We start from the raw sequence: 6,267 nt of genomic DNA, 5'->3' as shown, positions 1-6,267 counted from the left end.
GCAATGTGTTCAAGCAAAAGAGGAGCTTTAAAACATTACAAAGGCTTATGGAAGCTCATAATGTGAAAACATCAACCTATTAACACATATCAAGTTATTAATATCATAAGATTACCTTTTTTCCCTATCAAAAATCGCCTTGATACAGCAGTTGTATTGCCAGGGTTTAATATCCCCATGTTGGTTTTGCTCCTAAATCATCATAACAGTGTTGGTCAGGGATCAACATCACAACTGACCAATGAAGTTGTCTTAGCATTGAGTTAGCATTATCCAGGAAGTTGGCTATGCCATTAAAAACTATCACTGGGAAAGCAACATGAGTAAACTAAACCATTTAGACTAGACCATTTATTCATTATTTATTACTTTTATATATAATAGACATTTTTCTGTTTTCCCTACATTGCAAAGCATTGCAAAACACCAAATGTGCCTTTTCTTCCTTCACACTTGTTCCACAGTCAGCACAGATTTCAGTTCCTGTGGCATTTTTGAGGAGTGAGAGTTTAACTGTATGGCTATTCCCTTTATTTAATTGCACAAAAGAACAAACGGTAGCTGCTAAATGGAAAACTGCATTCATGACAGAAAAAGCTTCATTATACTCCTAACCAGTGTTGGTCAAGTTACTTCACACTTGTTCACAGTCAGCACAATTTTGAAAAGTAATCAGTTACTAATTACTGATTACTTCCAAAAAAGTAATCCCGTTACATTTACTGATTACTTATTTTCAAAAGTAATTAATTACTTAGTTACTTAGTTACTTTTTTAAAAACACGATTTACAACCTGAATAGGTGATAAAGCGATAGATCTTTCAGCCCAATTCTACTTTTTCTGCATAATCCATCATACAAAATGTAATCAAATGGAAACGTCTCTTTTAAAACTTTAAATCTTTTAACTTTATGCATCAAGCAAAAACTTAATTATATGCAACATTCTCTGACTGGAAGAAATTTGTTTAACATTTAAACCTATTTTCTGCACATTCCAACACATAAAATAAAATATCAAATTCCAGCACATAAAATAAAAATATTTTTGTTTTTACTCACTCTTTCAAATAGATGCAAGTAAACACAGCAGAAAATAAATAAAATCAAAGACTCAGCGGTCCTGTTGCTCTATTTTCACCTGTAAAGCAGGACTGGGGTAGGCGGAGGTTTACCCTGGTGCAGGTGTGCTGCAGCGGTCAGTGGAAGAATCCGCGAGTTTCTCTGTGAGTTTCACATTACGTTTAAGCGCGCAGCGCTGCTTGCTTGGAAGTTTATGGCAATAGTAATCCCTTACAGTACTCGTTACTTCAAAAAAGTAATTTTTTTCGCTGTAAAAAGAAGTTTTCTTGGAAACATCCACGCACAACGGACACTAATGTTTTTGTCACTTTTATGGAATCAAACTCAAAGTCAAGGTCAGTACTTCCACGCTTTAAACGCTGCACGCTCATACTCTCTCTGCACTCGATATATTATCCATTGTTGATCTGCACACAGCTGTTGTCATGAACGACGATCACGTGACTTTCGCATTACTTCACTGTCATGAGACATTCTGCAAAAATCACGGTTTTAGTAACGCAGTAACGCAGCGTTCCTACGTGAAAGATAACGGTCACCACGCTCAGATTTATAATCTATCACGGTTCCGTGTTTGCGAACAAGTAATCCCTTACATTACTCGTTACTTGAAAAAAGTAATCAGATTACAGTAACTTACTGCCCATCTCTGCTCCTAACACAACTTTTTTTTTTCTCTGGAAACATCTGCACACACAGTATGTCAACATAAAGCTAGCAGCAAAGAACCCAGATTCATGTTGAGGCTGAGTGTATTCTGACCCCAGATCAGGTGAAGCCTGAACTTCAGCAGGTGACAAAGGCAGTAATGAGCAGTCCTAATAACCTCTTGCCTCAAGTTCCCAGAATCCTTTGCGGTTTTAGTCAATCTCATCCTGGTGGGCGGTCTCTAGTCAAATGGCAGTCCGTAATGAGCAGTCCGCCTTGTAGTGCTGTAGCTTCCATTTCTGCCTGTACATATTTCTACAGTAGAATCAGAGTGGCGATCGCTCCGCTTTGCTTTGTGTCCATTACTTTAACAAAGTAACAACCTTTTTTTGAGTGATGACCCTGAACGCTTGTGCTGAAGACGGTGGTGATTTCACAACACAGTCAAAACACTCCTCTATCACAAACCTACATAAAGATGTAGTTAAGTGAATTTTTTATGCTCAATTTGTCTATAGCATGAATTAGCATGAAAGTATTCAGTGTTATTGTGATTTGTGCTGTAATGAGCTATTAATAAAACGATGATATTAGCAAATATTCTCAAAACGTCTGATGGTGAACGAAGGCCCCAAATGCAGACTCTTAGATCGGCCTGGATCAAATGAAAACAACCTTTTATTGGAGGTGAAACAGTAGTTCAGCAAGCAGGAAGAAATAACAAAGTCAGTGAACAAACAAAGGAAGCACTAGGGGTTATTCCAGGTACTCAGAAACAACAGGAACCACGGAAAACCGCAAACGGTACAGTACAGGTGGACATAACAAAGAACAAGGACAAAGTGAGAATGTAAATACACAAGACCTGATGTGGGCAGAGTGGGGACACATTGGGAACTACACACAGCTGAAATAAAGCTGATAACGAAACAGAGGGAAGCAAACTAAGAACAAGTCACAAGGACAGATGACTATCAAAATAATACAGGAAGTAAATAAACAGAAACACTAATCGGGTTAACTAAACATAGGGAACAAAGGGGAATACCACACATAAAACAGAAACTGAAACCGGCACAAGGCTTGAATCATAAAGTCAAATGAAAAACAGCTAATAATCAAGTCCAGAAATCAGGAAATACTGGATCAAAGACCCAGGACCATAACAGATTCATTCCATGATGGCTGTCGAGTTGTGATTCTTGCTTCTAGAAGCACTTTGCTATCCATATTTTGACAAAAGGAACTCAGTCAAAAGTAACTGGCAGGCAGTGGAAGAATGTCTTGTTTCACCCTCTAAGTGGGCATTTCTGTAATGATGTGATGTCAAGTAAAAAGGATAAATAGTCCGTTGAACAACAACTTTAACATTGGGGGTGAATAAAGCAGATCAGCATTCTTATTTGCTATAACTGTCATGCTGGCTTCAGGACGTACAGTCTGGTATTATTACAGAAGCTACTGCAATGATGAGGTTTCTTTGTAGATCAGCAGGGTGGCTGGGGCGACTGGGTGGCTCTAATTGGCAGAGAACAGCAGGGTTCTTCCTCCAGCTAAGTCACAGCCTCCTGGTTGTGGGCTGCACACTAGCATGCTATTCATTACCCTGAGAAAACCCTGGCCATGGCTGAACAAATAACAGAACCACAAAGCAACTCAGTGAAAGTTTTGGGAAGGAATAGCAGTATCAAGCTGCTATGACCCAGTTGTACTTTAATATTGTTTTAACCTCTTTTTCACACTTCCTTTAAACCAGCTGGAATGAATTTATCTTGTAAATGTGATAACAAAAGTCCAAAAAGCATGTGAGAGAGGTGACCTAGAGAAAAGATAAAGAAAGAAAAGTTCAGTATGTGTTTGTTTTCAGATTACATGTCCTCTAAGAAGAGTTAAAGTGGTGTAAGGGGAGTCGGAGTGAAGCTGAACTAAAACGTAAAGTTTGACTCACGTGCCAAACTCAAAAAAATATCACCTGACACTGTTTAATTTTTAGATTAATGTCAGGGTTTCATGGTCTGAGCTTTTTCCCCCTTTTTAGTTCAACAGCTCTACAGAACAAGTTAGTGTTGAGTTTTTTAAACAGGAGATTTTCTTCAGGAGTCAGCTGAGACCAAAAGTAGAACCAGAAAAATAGTAACTTTGTTTACTGTTGGGTGGAACTATTTCTCTTTGTTCGCTAGATATGAATTTATTGATTTTGTTTTTGCCAACATGTTCATAAGCAGGCCCAGTAAGGATAGTAAAATCTGGTTTGGACATACAAATATGTGTGTGTGTGTTTATAGGTGTGTATTGCAGTCTTTTATTTCTGTTCCTTTCTGCCTTCCAGATTTAAATTGGAATTCTTCAAGTCTTTATTTGCCACAGATTGTCTCTTTTTCACAGGACTCCTTGAAGTCTCCTGAAAAAACTACACCCCATGATCAGTAGCTTGTAGAATCTCCTTTTGCTACAATAACTTTAACTAATTATTTGCTCTATGACTTATCGGTCTTTGTGGACCAATTTTGGCCCACTCTTATTTCCGAAGTTTTAATTCATTGATGTTTCTGAGTGTTTGTTTATGCACAACTTTCTTAAGGTCCCATCACAGCATTTCAGTCTTGACTTTGACTGGGCCATTGCCAAACGTTGATTCTTTTCTTTCTCACCCATTCTGTTGTAGATTTGCTGCTGTGCTTGGGATCATTCTCCTGCTGCATGACTTGGTTTCAGCCAAGTTTTAGCTATCGGACTGATGGATTTACATTTGACTCTAGAATACTTTGATATGCAGAGGATTTCATTATGATTGACGGCAAGGTGTCCAGGTCCTGTGGCTGCAGAAGAACCCCAAATCATTAACCCTCCACCCCTGCGGCTAATAGTTGATATGAGGTCTTCATGCTCATATTCTGTGGTTTTTTTCACCAAATGTGGTGCTGTGCATTATTGCCAGTCACCTCCTCTTTGGACTTGTCTGTCCAAAGTGCATTATTTCAGAACTATGGTGTTTTATTCAAATCTAATTTTGCAAACCTAAGCTGTGCTGTTTTCTTATTTTCAGAGAGAAGAGCCTTCCATTCAAGCCATACTTGTTCTTTTTCTAATTTTACTGTTAACTGTGACCTAAGATGTGGTTCGTGGACGTTTTGCATTGGATAGTCTGACCTTGAGGCTGATTTTGCTGGGACATCCACTCCTGGGGAGATTGTGTCATTTAGTTAATGTAGACTTAAATACTCCAGACCAGCAAACTGCCCAAACTTCTGGGTTTATAGAGGTTAGTCATTTGAGTGGTGGCTGTTACTTTTCCTCTTAATTCTTGTGGAAGCAGTAAGAGTGTCCTTAGCTTTTCACGGGACTACACAGAGTCTTGTGAAAACTTTCTTCCTCACATGAATATATATGATTTCCCACCAATGCTGCATAAGCTAGAGTTTAGCTTTTACCAACCTACATAAACTTCTGTTCAGACAATTTACGGTGGATTTTTTGTTGTTTATAAAGATAATGGAAAACCTTTTGATGCACTACATGACTGACAGTATCTTTACCAGTGCCCTGTGTTTTTCATGGTTTGGCCCAAACCTGAATGACTATTCTGGATTGTGGTTATCTAGTTTATATGAATTCATAATGATGTGTGTTTATAAGGTGGAAGAGATTGGATTTCATACTGGTTAGACAATAGTAATAGTCGACCACTGTTTCCTTATTTCCTCTAATTTATGTCCATGTGGAACTGCAAATAAATATGAATCTAAAAGTGCAATCTGAAGATAATTACATACTTATATCTCCACTAAATTCACATGTGAGTGATCTCACCCTGCCAGCATTTGATAGCTGAATTGTCCATTTGTGTTCTTTGTGTTTCCACAGTGAATAGCTTGTCAGGCTTCTTCCTGACAGCGGGGGTCAGTCGATAAAAACGAAGCACTGCGTTGGCCCTCCAATCAATACTGCTTTCTTGGGTTCCCTCAGCAGGAGCTGCTTTTATAACTCGGTGATGTTGCATATTAAATTGTGGTGTTAAATATAGCTGCCTTGCAGTATGATGTTAAGCGGTGAAATATTCGTTTTGTGCTCACTACATTAACATTCCTTTTTGGTTGACTGATTTGGTACACAAATGAAATGCTGAAACACCAAATGGAAGAATGAAATGATTAAAATTTTTCCATGAAATTGCAATATTTCATTGCTTTTCTAGTTTGCATAGTTTACAGACCACACCAGAGGCACAGCGATATTAAAGCTTCGGGACTAACATTTTTGGGGGATCTAATTTCTTCTCATTTACCCAAATAATGCTCGACTTTTGATTTGTAAATTATATTTCTGCACTTTGTACAGACTAGAGTGCAGATAATTCATTTGCTAAGTGAAAGGAAAGAGTTAACTAGGAATGGGAATCCAGAACCGGTTCTTGTAGAAAACCGGTTCCCAGTAGTCTACCTGCCTATCAATCATGCTTACGTGTTCTTGCAATCCCACTACAATCAGCTGATTTCAGTTAGCATGCCAGAGGAGGAAAATAGGGACGCAGTCTA

General features: G+C 38.4%; 1 long non-coding RNA gene across 1 annotated transcript; it reads left to right on the top strand.

Moving 5' to 3' along the window:
• Window positions 1–1,206: 1,206 nt before the first annotated feature.
• LOC120441306 lies at window positions 1,207–5,771 on the top strand. Its single transcript, XR_005613974.1, has 4 exons — window positions 1,207–1,227; window positions 4,398–4,609; window positions 4,779–4,994; window positions 5,597–5,771. It is a non-coding gene; the product is annotated as an uncharacterized LOC120441306 (long non-coding RNA).
• Window positions 5,772–6,267: the final 496 nt, after the last annotated feature.

This window comes from Oreochromis aureus, linkage group 7 (assembly GCF_013358895.1).
Source record: "Oreochromis aureus strain Israel breed Guangdong linkage group 7, ZZ_aureus, whole genome shotgun sequence".
NCBI classification, from domain to species: Eukaryota; Metazoa; Chordata; class Actinopteri; order Cichliformes; family Cichlidae; genus Oreochromis; species Oreochromis aureus.
Note: the sequence above shows the minus strand (reverse complement) of the source record. Positions and strands in the feature narration are given on the sequence as shown.